Source organism: Enhydra lutris, unplaced genomic scaffold, assembly GCF_002288905.1.
Source record: "Enhydra lutris kenyoni isolate GAN:26980312 unplaced genomic scaffold, ASM228890v2 scaffoldscaffold29, whole genome shotgun sequence".
Taxonomy (NCBI): Eukaryota; Metazoa; Chordata; class Mammalia; order Carnivora; family Mustelidae; genus Enhydra; species Enhydra lutris.
In genome coordinates, this window is record NW_019154113.1 from 19,651,395 (window position 1) to 19,665,789 (window position 14,395).

The window sequence follows — 14,395 nt, forward strand, 5'->3', positions numbered from 1 at the left end:
TGACATTTACTCTCTCAGCAACGTCAGTGCAGAAGACAGGCCTCCTTGGTTCACTGTGCTCTCCCTATCACGCTTCACAGAAGCTGCCGTTTTTACAAATTGAAGGTCTGTGGCGACCCTGTGTTGAGCATGTCTATTGGCACCATTTTTCCAACAGCGTTTGCTCACTTTGTGTCTCTGGGTCACATTTTGGTAATTCTCACAATATTTCAAGCTTCTTCAATTTATTGTTTGTCATGGAGATCCGGCACCCATGATCTTTGATGGATGTAACTGTTTTGTGTGTGTTCTGACGGCTCCGCCCACCAGCTGTTCCCCTCTCTCTCCCTCTCCTCAGGCCTCCCCGATCCCTGAGACACAGCGATATTGAAAACAGGGCAATTAATAACCCGATGATGGCTTCTAAGTGTCCAGGTGAAAGGAAGAGTCACACATCTCTCACTTTAAATCAAAAGCTAGAAATGATTAGGCTCAGTGAGAGGAAGGGGTGTTCAAAGTCTAGATAAGCCCAAAGCTGGGCTGCCTGCCCCAAACAGACAAGTTGTGAATGCAAAGGAGTAGTTCCGGAAGGATCTTACAAGAACACACGAATGATGAGGAAGTGAACCCGCCTTACTGCTGATAAGGACAAAGTCTCAATGGTCTGGACGGGAGGTCTGACAGCCACAACATTCCCTTAAGCCAAAGCCTAAACCGGAGCAAGGCCCTCACGCTCTTCAACTCCGGGAAGGCGGAGAGAGAGGACGAAGTACAGAAGGCAAGTCTGAACCTAGCAGGGTTGGTTCGTGAGGTTTAAGGACAGACCCGGTCCCGGTACATCAAACTGCAAGGTCAAGCAGCAAGGGCTGATGGAGAAGCTGCAGCGAGTTCTCCAGAAGATCTAGCGGAGATCATTCACGAAGGGGGCTCCACAGTCCTACACCACGGATCTGCAGTGTGGACGAAACAGCCTTCTCGCAGAGGAAGATGCCATCTAGGACTTTCACAGCTAGAGAGGGAAGGGCAGGGCCTGGCTTCAAAGCTTCAAACGACTGGCTGGCCATCTTGTCAGGGGCTCATGCAGCTGCTGACTTTAAGCTGAAGCCTGTGCTCGCTGAAAATCCTAGCGACCTGCAGAATTACGCTACATCCACTCTGCCTGTGCTCTACCCACAGAGCGACAAGGCCTGGATGACAGCACATCTGCTTACGACTTTTGCTGAATATTTTAAGTCCACTGTTGAGAACTGTTGGTCAGAAAAAAAGATTCTTTTCAAGATATTACTGTTTCTTGGTGATGCATCTGGTCCCCCGAGAGCGCTGACAGGGATGGTTCAAACCTGAACACAACATCCACTCTGAAGCCCATGGATCATGGAGGGATTCCGACTTTCCTGTCTTATTACTGAAGAAATGGATTTCATAAGGCCATGGCTGCCATAGATAGTGATTCCTCTGCTGGATCTGGACAGAGTAGATGGAGAACCTTCTGGAAAGGATTCACCATTCTAGATGCCATCAGGGACACTCATGATTCAGCACAGGAGGAAGGTATGCCCGCAGTTTCTATGGGTCACCTCCCCCAGGGCAGATCCTCTGGTAAGCATCTTCTATGTTGCAATATCCAGTGGGATCGCAGTCCTCAGCGAAAGTACTCGTTCCCAACCTGGGTGCCCTTCTAGACGTTGCAGCACACACATCATTAACTCTTGGGTCCGGGCTACTTTTGTTCCATAACAAACATTCTGTTTAGCTCCCAAAGGCAGGGAGGCCCCTCTGGATGCAGTTTTATGGACATAAATGTCCATAAAATATCCATTTCGAATGGACATAAGACACTACACCACAGTTCCATGACTGTGGACAGCCATGGCCTTTAAGCTGGAAGGAAGGATGGAGCAGTGGACAGAGAAAATCCGTCTTACTGGTCGACCACTAGGTTAGCACCATGTTGTATCTCTTCAAATTCCTCTCGTATGTGCCAGAGTCCACGCATCTGCTGGTGATTAGGGGGAGCAAAGGGGTGATTAATCCCCTCTCAACCAAGAGCACACGCACACCTCATTCTGAAGAATGCCCAACAAATTCCTTCTAAAAATGTAATTTAATTCTTACTAAAGCAATATGTGTACATAATTTTAAAAGTCAAGTGGTACTCCATGACATATAAGAAAGTCAGCAGTTGTCTGCCCCAGTCCTTCTGAAACCTCGATTTGCTTCCCCTTTCCACGGCTCATGAGAAATGCTTGAAAGTTTAGCTTCTCTTTCTTTCTCTTTCAACTTTGCTATTTCTACACAACACATTTATATTACTAATTATGATTTTTAACATTTTAGAAGTCACCTAGTGACTTCCCATTTCTGAACTTTTATTACGTTTTCTAGACGGCTGTACATCCCATCCCCGTCTTCCCGATTTTGTTACATCAGTTTTTGGTTTGTTATATCAGTTTTGTTATATCAGTTTTTTTAAATCGATATTTTGTATTACCATCATTATGGTTATGCCAATGTTGTTCACGCTAGAACATGCACAGTATTACGATTTTATTTCCCTTACTATACCATTTTGTATTCATTGCCTTACTTTTTGTTCACTTAGTTTTACAGAAATTACTTATCCCTGATTCATCCCCAAACATTCTAAAAGAATGTACGCTCCATGCGGTCAAACGTGCCTCCTAACTGATCAGCTGCGGCGTCTTCCCTCTGAGCTAGCCCTCCTGGGGCCGGCATTCACAGAACGAGAGGGGGGGGTCTCAGCCCACAGTCGGCTGAGCTGACATCACACCAGCCAGAGTGTCTCTGGTCCAGCCTCCCTGGACACTAAGTCTTTTGCCTTCTGCAAAGAGAGGCAGCTCATTCCCGTGGCTGTGTGGGCTGGGCTTGGGGTCGGAGGGGGAGGGAGCGCCCAGCTCTTTCTTTCACTCAAGCTTTACATCAGTTCTGCTTTCTGCCTGCACCACGAACCCCCTATTCTCTCTCTGTGAAGGTGCTTGTGTCCTGGTTCCTGAACCTTCCCAGGCTTCTGTCCTGGGAACCAGGTTGTTAGCAGTTTTGTTTCCTTTGCAGTTGGTCAGATTTCAGCCCGGTCGGTGCCGCTTTGTCAGCTGCATTCACTTTCTCCAAATCTGGCTGACATCTCTGTTCCGGCAACTCTTCCCATTCTCTTATTCCTTTAGGGTCCTTTTGTGAGATTCTGGGCGGAGGCGGAGATAAAGGCTGTCTGCCTTGTTCTGCTGAAAAACCTCCTTCAGTTAATTCTTAACGTTACGTGCAAGTGACAGAATCGATCTGTTTGGAGTATAAAGGGGTGGGGGGGACTAATGGACTCGGTTCATCCCCATGTACCGTTCATGAGGAGCAAGTCTTGTTCCTAGAGTTGAAGGGTGCCTGACAGACAATCAGGTCTGGTTGTCTTCTTGACAACAGCTTGTCCATGCTTGTTCTCAGTCTCCAATAACTCTGCTCTGGGCATGAGCGGAACTGGTTCCCTTGAGAACTCTTCCTGGCCACCCAGCACCTCCACGCCTAGTCATTCTACCCCTCATCTTCTCCTGAAGTGGCTGCTCTCGCTACGGCCTTGGGTGTACATCGTCAGCCAGGGGATGGAGCTTTAGGAGTAGATTTCTCCGGTTTGCCCAGGCCCCATGCTGGAGACAGGGTGGAGGGAGCCTCAGATCCTGCTGGTGGGATGGAAAAAGGCCATTATGGTCATCTGGTCTCCAGGTGGATTATCTCAAATATGTCAGATACCTTGTGCTGTTGGCATATCTGCTGGGTTTTATTAGCCTGAAGAGTGTCTGCCTCCCTTCCAGACTTGGGTTATACTGTGAACGCTCTTTTCAGTTATTCGACCTTTGGAAGGCACAGGCTTCAGGAAGAGGGTGGAGGAGAGAAAACCACAAAAATGTTTCTTAAGGGTGAACAATTAATTTTGGAGGTATTAATCAGTATCTTGTGACCCCCTGATCCCCCCTAATCCATTTATTTATTTGTTTAGCTTTAAAATATAAAAAAATTTTATTTATTTATTTGAGAGAGAGCGAGCACAAGCAGTGGGAGGAGCAAAAGATGGAGAAGCAGACTCTTCTCTAAGCAGGGAGCCTGATGCGGGACTCGATCCTGGGACTTCGGAATCATGACCTGAGCTGAAGGCAGACACTTAACCAACTGAGCCATCCATGTGCCCCTGTTATTTGTTTAGCTTTAAAAACAAAGTGCAATTGAGCTTAATATACTTATGACTCTTCCTTTTTTTTCATTCTAACCATTTGGGCAGGACTTACTAATTTGGAACAAATCCACCATCTGCTATAATTTGCTTAATAATTCCCTATGGTGTACTGAGTTGTGTAAAACTCATTTTTAAAATAGTAAAGTGGAATTAGGACACTTTAAAAAGACAAATCTGATACTTTGGGTATCCAAGATTTCTGTCAATTGGTTAAATATGCACTAGGAATATGAAAATAAAATTAAAGAATCCTTAGAAGAAATGGGTAAAAAATAGTCACTGATATGATCAAAGGCAGAGTTAGACAAAAAGAAGAGACATGGGACTATGTCCCAAATGAAAGTACAGGACAAAATCCACAGCAAGACACCTAAGTTAAATGGAGATAAGTAATATGCCTGAGAGAGAATTCAAAATAATGATCATAAATATAGTCATTGGACTTGAGAAAAGAGTGGAGGACATCAGTGTGACCCTTAGCAGAGAGAGAGAAAAAAGAACCAGTCAGGGATAAAGAACACAATAAATGAAATAAAAAATACACTTGATGGGGATGCCTGGGTGGCTCAGTCGGCTAAGCGTCTGCCTTTAGCTCAGGTCATGATCCCAGGGTCCTGGGATTGAGTCCCATATCAGGCTTCTTGCTTAATGGGGAGCCTGCTTCTCCCTCTGTCTGCTGCTCCCCCTGCTTGTGTCTACTCTCCCCTCCTCTCTGACAAATAAATTAATTTTAAAAATACACTGGATGGACTAAATAGTGGACCAGATGAAGCAGAAGACTAGATCAGTGACCTGGGGTACAGAGTAATGGAAGGTAATCAAACTGAGCAGGTGAGAGGAAAAAATTATGCAAAGTGAGAATACTTAGAGAACTCAACAACTCTATCAAGAGTAATAACATTTGCCTTATAAGGATCCCAGAAGAAGACAGAGAAAAGAGGGCAGAAAATTTATTTGAAGAAATAGTAGCTGAAAAATCCCCAAATCTGGGGAAGAAAATAGAAATCCAGATCCAGGAGGCACAGAGACCCCCTTACAAAATGAACCCAAGGAGATCCACACCAAGACATGTAGTCATTAAAATGGCAAAATGTAATGATAAAGAGAGAATTTTAAAAGCAGCAGGAGAAAAGAAAACAGTTACAAATAAGGGAAACCCCATAAGGCTTTCAAGTGACTTTTCAGCAAAAAACTCTGCAGGCCAGATGGAAGTGGCATTCACAGTGCTGAAAGGAAAAAAAATCTGCAACCAAAAATACTCTACCCAGCAAGGCTATCATTCAGATTAGAAGGAGAGATAAAGAGCTTCTCAGACAAACAAAAGTTAGGAGTTCAGGACCACTAAACCAGTCCTACAAGAAATGTCAAACAGGGCTTTCTGAGTGGAAAGGAAAGACCATAAATGGGAGTAAGAAAGTACAAAGTACAAAAGCAGTAGAAATAAGTATATCTATAAAAATCAGCCAAGGGACTCACAAAATGAAAGGATGTAAAGTATGACACCACATACCTAAAACATGGGGAGAGGAATAAAGAATAGGTTCAAACTTAGGCGACCATCATCTTAACATAGACTGCTATATGCAGAGGAGGTTATATGCAAACCTAAAGGTAACCACAAATAAAAAACCAGCAATGGATATTTAAAACATGAGGAGAAAGGAATCCAAGTACATTGCTCATGAAAGCCAACAAATCGTGAGAGAAGAGAGCAACGGAAGAAAGCACCAGAGAAGAACTACAAAAACAACCATAAAGGGCACCTGGGTGGCTCAGTCAGTTGAGTGGCTGCCTTCGGCTCGGGTCATGATCCTGGGGTCCTGGGATTGAGCCCCGCTTCGGGCTCTCTGCTCAGCGGAGAGCCTGCTTCTCTCTCTCCCTCTGCTTGCTGCTCTGGCTACTTGTGCTCTCTCTCTCTCAAATAAATAAATAAACAATCTTTAAAAAAAAACCAACCATAAAACAAGTAACAAAATGGCAATAAGTACATACCCATTGAATTACTTTCAATGTAAATGAAGTAAATAGTCCAACCAAAAGACATAGGGCGATGCAGTTGATAAAAAAAAAAAAAGACCCCCTATATGCTGCCTACAAGAGGCTCGTTTCAGACCTAAAGACACCTGCAGACTGAACGTGAAGGGATGGAAAAGCATTTATCATGTAAATGGGAGTGACCAGACAGCTGGGGTAGCAATACTTTTATGGGACAAAATAGACTTTAAAACAAAGAATGTAGCAAGAGACAAAGAAAGACACTGTATAATCATTAAGGAGACAATCTGACAAGAAGATATAATAATTGCAAATATTTATGCCCCCAACTTGGGAGCACCCCAAAATACTTAAAGTAGTTACTAACAAACAAAGAAAGTGATTGACAGTAATACAGTACTAGTAGGGGACTTTAACACCCCACTAACAGTAATGGACAGGTCAGCCAAATGGAAAATCAACAATGGAATAGTAGCTTTGAATGACACATGAGACCAGATGGATATTTATTTATTTATTTATTTGACAGAGAGAGAGAGAGAGAGAGAGAGAGAGAGAGAGATCACAAGTAGGCAGAGAGGCAGGCAGAGAGAGAGGAAGGGAAGCAGCCTCCCTGCTGAGCAGAGAGCCCGATGTGGGGCTCGATCCCAGGACCCTGAGATCATGACCTGAGCCGAAGGCAGAGGCTTAACCCACTGAGCCACCCAGGTGCTCTAGGACTGGATGGATTTAAAAGATATATTTAGAACATTCCATTGTAAAACAGAATACACATTCTTTTCAAGTATACATGGAACATTCTCCAAAGTAGATCACATATTAGACCACAAAACAAGTTTCAACAAATTAAAAAAGATCAAAGTCAAATCATGCATCTTCTGATCACAATGCTATGAAACTAGGAATCAACCACAAGAAAAAATCTGGAAAAGGCACAAATGAATGGAGGCTAAGTAACATGATACTAAATAGCGAACCAAGAAATCAAAGAAGAAATAAAAAAAATACATGGAGAATGAAAATGAAAACACAACACTCCAAAATCTTTGGGATGCAGCAAAAGTGGTTCTAAGAAGTAAGTTTATAGCAACACAGGCCAACCTCAAGATACAAGAAAAATTTCAAATAAATGATCTGGTCTTACACCTAAAGGATCTAGAAAAAGAAGAACAAACAAACCCCAAACCAGTAGAAGGAAGGAAATAATAAATATTAGACCATAAATAAATGAAATAGAAGCTTAAAAAAAACCAACAGAACTCATCAGTGAAACCAGGAGCTGGTTGTTTGATAAGATCAACAAAATGGATAAACCTTTAGCCAGACTCAGAGGGAGAGGGACTAAGAGAGAGAGGGAGAAAGAGAGATTGAGAGATTAAATTAAACAAAATCAGAAATGAAAAAGGAGACTTAATTGACACCACAGAAATATAGTAAGGAAATATTAAAAAAATTATATGCCAACACATTGGATAACCCTAGAAGAAATGGATAAATTCTTAGAAACACATAACTTCCCAAAATTGAACCAGGAAGAAATAAAAAATGTGAACAGACCAATTACTAGCAATAAAATTGAATCAGGAATCAAAAACTCCCAACACACAAAAGTCTAGGACCAGATAGCTTCACAGGCGAATTCCACCAAACATCTAAGGAAGAGTTAATAATTTTTCTTCTGAAACTATTTTAAAAAATATATGAGGAAGGAAAACTTCCAAAAATCATTCTATGAGGCATGTATTACATGATACTAAAACCAGATAAAGACCCTACAAAAAAAAAAAAAGAAAAGAAAAGAAAAAAAAAAGAATTACAGGCAAATATCTCTGATGAACATAGATACAAAAATCCTTAATATTAGCAAATCCAATCCAATAATACATTAAAAAAAATCATTCACCACGATCAAGTGAGATTTACTCCCAGGACACAAAGATAGTTCAATATTCACAAATCAATCAATGTGATAAATTGCATCCATAGAAGAAAGGATAAAAACCACATGATCATTTCAGTAGATGCAGAAAAAACGGCTGACAAAGTATGACATCCATTCATGATAAAAACCCTCAATAAAGTAGGTTTAGAGGGAATATACCTCAACATAACAAAGTCCATATATGAAAAACTCACAGCTAACATCCTGCTCAATGGTGAGAAGCTGAGAACTTTCCTCCTAAGATCAAGAACAAGACAAAGATGTCCATTCTCACCACTGTTATTCAACAGAGTACTTGAATTCCTAGCCATAGCAATAAGACAAGAAAAAGGAATAAAATGCATCCAAATTGATAAGGAAGAAGTAAAACTGTCACTATTTGCAGATGACATCATACTCTATAGAGAAAACCATAAATATGCCACCAAAACACTACTAGCTACTAGAAATGATAAATGAATCCAGTGAGGTTGCAGGATATAAAACCAATGTACAGAAATCCATTGCATTTTTACCCACTAATAATGAGGCAACAGAAAAAGAAATTAAGAAAGTAATCCCATGTACAATGACACCAAAAATAATAAAATATCTAGGCATAAACTTAACCTAGGAGGTAAAAGACCTATACTATACTGATACTATACTGTTGAAAGAAACAGAAGATGACATAAACAAATGGAAAGATACTCCATGCTCATGGATAGGAAGAACACATATTGTCAAAATGGCCATGCCATCCAAAGAACTCTACAGATTCAGTGAAATCTCTATCAAAATCCCAATAATGTTCTATATTATAATATTCACAGAACTAAAACAAATAATCCTAAAATTTCTATGAAATCACAAAAGACTCCCAATAGCCAAAACAATCTTGAAAAACAAAGCTGGGGTTATCATAATACCAGATTCTGAAATATACTACAAAGCTGTAGTGATCAAAATGCTATGATACTGGCACAAAAACAGATACATAGATCAATGATACAGGACAGAAAGCCCAGAAACAAACCCATGACTGTATGGTCAATCCATCTTTGGCAAAGCAGGAAAGAATATGCAATGGGCAAGACAGTCTCTTCAACAAATGGGTGTTGGGAAAATAGGACAGTTACATATAAAAGAACGAAACTAGACCACTTTGTTACACATACACAAAAATAAGCTCAAAATGGATCAGAGACCTAAGTGTGAGACCTGAAACCATAAAAATCCTAGAAGAGAGCACAGGCAGTAATTTCTCTGACATTAGCCATGCAGCATTTTTCTAGATACGTCTTCTGAGGGAAGGGAAGCAAAAGCAAAAATAAACCACTGGGACTCCATCAAGAAAGCTTCTGTGCAGCAAAGGAAACCATCAACAAAACTAAAAGGCAACCTAGGGAACGGGAGAAGATATTTGCACACAACATATCCGATAAAGGGTTAGTGTCCAAAACATATAAAAAAACCAATACAACTCAACACCCAAAAATAATTCAATTAAAAAATGGGCAGAAGACACGAACAAAGATTTCTCCAAAGAAGACATCCAGATGGCCAACAGACACATGAAAAGATGTTCAGCCTCACTCCGCTTCAGGGAAACGCAAATCAAACCTACAATGAGAGACCACTGCACACCTGTCAGAATGGCTAAAATCAAAAACACAAAAAAACAACAGGTGTGGGCGAGGATGTGGAGAATAAGGAACACTCACGCATTGTTGGGAGGAATGTAAATTGGCGCAGCCATCGTGGAAAACAGTATGGCAGTTCCTCTGAAGTTAAACACAGAACTACCCTATGATCCAATAATTTCAGTACTGGGTGTTTACCCAAAGAATACAAAAACACTCATTCAAAGGGATACATGCGCCCCTATGTTAACTGCAGCATTGTTTACAATAGCCAAGACATGGAAGCAGTCCAAGTGTCCACGGATAGATGAATGGATAAAGATGTGATACACACACACACACACACACACACACACACAAAGGAATATTATTCAGACATAAAAAGAATGAAATCTTCTCGTCTGCAACAGCATGGATGGGCGTAGAAGGTATTAGGCTAAGTGACATGAGTCAGAGAGAGACAAATAGCACATGATTTGACACCCGAAACTAATACAATGCTGTAAACTATGCTGGAATTAAAATAAAAAACTTATTTTTTTTAAAAAAATTTTTAATGATTTTATTTATTTATTTGAGAGAGAGAGAGAGAGAGAGAGAGCGAGAGCATGAGAAGAGAGAGATCAGTGGGAGAAGCAGACTCCCTGCTAAGCAGGGAGTCTGATGTGGGACTCGATCCCAGGACTCCAGGATCATGACCTGAGCCGAGGGCAGTCGCTTAACCAACTGAGCAACACAGGCGCCCCAAAAACTTAATAATTTTTTTAAAAAATATTTTATTTGTCAGAGAGAGAGAGCAGAAGCATGGAGAGCTGCAGGCAGAACAGGCAGAGCAGGCAGAGGGAGAAGCAGGCTCCCTGCTGAGCAAGGAGCCAGATGTGGGACTCGATCCCAGGACTCTGAGATCATGACCTGAGCCAAAGGCAGATGCTTAACCCACTGAGCCACCCAGGCGTCCCAATAAATTTTTTTAAAGTAGAGGAAGCAGAAAGATGTCAAAAGCTACCCAAAATACCTCCAAAAGAGTGGACAAGCATTCCATGGACAGTTGTGCAGGTTGTGGCCTGGACAAAGTGCCCGGCTACAGAAGCATGCTAATTACACTCCACTCTCCAGGTTAGGTATCCATGGGAATGCACAGATGTTACTGGGGAGTGGGGCAACCCTGAGAGCAGAGGCTACTACATCATATGTGAACTACATTAGATCATACAATTCTACATTTTGGGGAAATGTATCCTTAGGGAATTGACACTTTGGCTTTTAGGCTCATGAGGCTTCTCAGGGGCCCTCCAGCAGGTTGGGAACTAGATTGGGGGGTACCTGGTGCTTTCCTGCTAGACATTTGATCTGGCTCTTATGGAGGACAGAGAGGCAAGCTTTGGACCTCCAACCCTCAGGCTGTACAGACGAGGCCTGTTCAGAGAGCCAAGGAGGCTGAGGCTCTAGGTACTCCGAGAAACTCAGGTGTTTTGGTCTACTTAATTAAGTTATTTGCAAGAGTCCAAGCATCTAAGTTTTCAAAGGTACTTAAAATTAGGTCCCGTCTGTGTCTGGGAAATGAGCAAAGGCAAGAACCCCCCCCCCCCAAAATAAAATAAATCAGAGGGTCAAGACTGTGGAAAAGGTGGCCTCACAGATCTCAGGGGAGTATCCTAGCACTGTCCCAGAGGGGCACAAAAGGGCTCAAGTTATTTCCCTGAAATTAAAGGCTTTGGAAGTGAGCGGGGTCCAGATCTGGCACATCAGGCATGTGCTGTCTGTGGGGAGGGGCTGACCTCGGTGGAGGTGGCAGGGGGGTGGGGGGTAGTTACCTGCAGGAAGGGGGAGGGGAGCCAGGCTCCTTGCCCTCACAGTCAGGGGGAAGGATGGAGGAACATGTGGCCTCCCAGGATCATATTCAGGAGGAGATGAAGGGTTGGAGGGAGCTCACACCAGATGCACTCAATTTTCTCTATAAAAATCAGGTGAGATCATCCAGCAAGTGTCAGGGGGGAAGGGCAAAGCAGAATGGAAAACAGAGAGAAGACAGGCCGTGTTTGAAGTTTTTAAGCCTTAAATGTGTTGCACAGCGGTGGCCAGGATTAGGTAATTGGTGATTTGTTTTGTTTTTCAGCAGAAGTGATGGATACGTGAAGGAGAGAATTCGGGGTTTGTTCGTTGTCACGCACTTAAGCATCACGATTTAATTCCTCTTCAGAACTGCTGCAACGCGTGGTCGAGATCTTTTAAAGTTATGAACTTTATGCATTTTTTTATCTCTAGAAAGATCACATATTTATTTTTTAAAATAATTTTTAAAATTTTTTATAAATATATAATGTATTATTAGCCCCAGGGGTCCAGGTCTATGAATCGCCAGGTTTACACACTTCACAGCACTCACCATAGCACATACCCTCCCCAATGTCCATAACCCCATCCCCCTCTCCCGACCCCCCTCCCCCTGGGCACCCTAAGTTTGTTTTGTGAGATTAAGAGTCTCTTATGGTTTGTCTCCCTCCCGATCCCATCTTGTTTCATTTATTCTTTTCCTACACCCCAAACCCTCCACGTTGCATCTCCACTTTTTCATATCAGGGAGATCATATGATAATTGTCTTTCTCCGACTGACCTATTTCGCTCAGCATAATACCCTCTAGTTCCATCCATGTCGTTGCAAATGGCAAGATTTCATTTCTTTTGATGGCTGCATAGTATTCCATTGTGTATATATACCACATCTTCTTTATCCATTCAAGAAAGATCACATTTAAAGAATACAGCTTAATGTTTTTTCACAAACTGAAGCCTCCTACGTGTCCCGCCCCAAGAACGAGAGAGAACGCAAGTGGTCCCCAGGAGATTCCTGGGTCTTTCGGGTCACGACGGGAAGCAGCACCTGATTTCTAATTGCATAGATCAGGTTTGCCTAAAACCACATGGACTTTCAAGTCAATGCCTTCCTGTTCTTCCAAACCATAGGTAAGATCTTAAGTCATTGACTTCTCAAATGTTGTGGGATGACAGGGTTTGTTGGGTTCTCTAGTCTTCAGTGAGAGAGAGAGAGAGAGAGAGAGAGAGAGAGAGAGTGTGTGTGTGTGTGTATTCGATTCTTCCAGAAGCTTGCTGCTGGTGAGCTCACAGTCCGTGAGGAGGATGGCTGATGCGTGACAAATGGGTACACACCTGACCCATCTCCATCACTTTGTCTGTGTGGGAGGGCGGAGGGTGCGTGCAGGTAAAGGTCAGGAGTCAGGAAAAGTTGCAAGGATGGTTCTAGTCAATCCAACACATACTTAGTAAGACTTTTTTTTTTTCCCCAGCTCAGACTCTTATGACGGAGAATAAAGCCATAACTCAATACAGTAAGTGTCACATTAGTGCACAGAGCAATCCAGTCTCTAAATACACAGCACAGAATACCAAGTGAATATTCCTGCATTACCGTGCTCAGGGGAAAGGTACCCTGAGGGGTCATTGGTAGGGACAGGTACCAGCCAGCTCACAAACTCTGGTTTTTCCTACGACCATATGGGACTCTTCGTGAAACTTGCCCCCGTATTTCAAATATCAGCTCCCACAAGACAAACTCTGATTCCTCTCTGCTGGCCCAGCCCCCAGCATAAGGCCAAGTACACAGTAGGCGCTCAATAAATGTGTGTTACGTGAACAAGACCCAGTGATCTTAGAGCAAGGGTGTTTAGATACACAGAAGTTCTCTCGAGGCTGATGGGTGGACTTCTGAGGCCAAAGCTTGAGAGGTGGGTCAGCTGCACCATTTGGGGGGTACCCTTCATCATCTCTGAGCTTGGTCTCCTCCTCCCTGACCTGGAGATCGTGCGTATCTCACAGGGTTGTGTGAGGGAGCATGGTGGGTCTGGCATGTCCCACCTGCACCTCTCTCCCTTTGCATGTTCAGGGGCCCCCTTGGGTCTATGCCACAGAAGGGAACCGTGGGCCACTGGTCCCAAGCTTTGGGGGTGGGGGCACGTTCTACTCTCAGGGTAGAATCTGGCAAAATCAGGCTCAGAATTCTACACCTAGCCGGGCCAAGGTGATGACAAATAATATTAGCTTCTGAAGTTTACCAACAGAGCCGCTGAGACACAAAAGAGAAAATCACACCCCCAAGGTCAAGAGAAAGAACCTTCCAGAAACTCAGCTGTTTCCAATCCAGCCAGTTCATCAAACACAGGCACTGTGGGCCGTGCATGTTCACGACTCATAGGACAAATGTGTGTGAGTAAAGCAGCATCCCACCTCTCTACCAGACTGCCATTTACTGTCTTGCAACTCAAAGTGGGGTCCCTGGACCAGCAGCGTTGGCATCGCTGGGGAGCTGGACAGAAATGCAGAATCGCGGGCTTTGGGACCTGCTGCAGACCCAGCGAACCAGAGCCTGCATCCCAGACAGATTCCAGCAGATGCACACACACGGCAAATCCAGAAACTGCTTTAGAGAGCTATGGGATCCCATACAGGACCACAGTAGTAGCTTAAAGCTCTGCTGTTTCGCTGAGGTCCCTACTGCCCCCTATAGGCCATAATCACAACAGCAAAGGACTGACTTAAAATACAAATCAAGCCAGGGACGACGGATGCTGTAACGCCGTAGAAACTTTCCTCTTATGATCAGA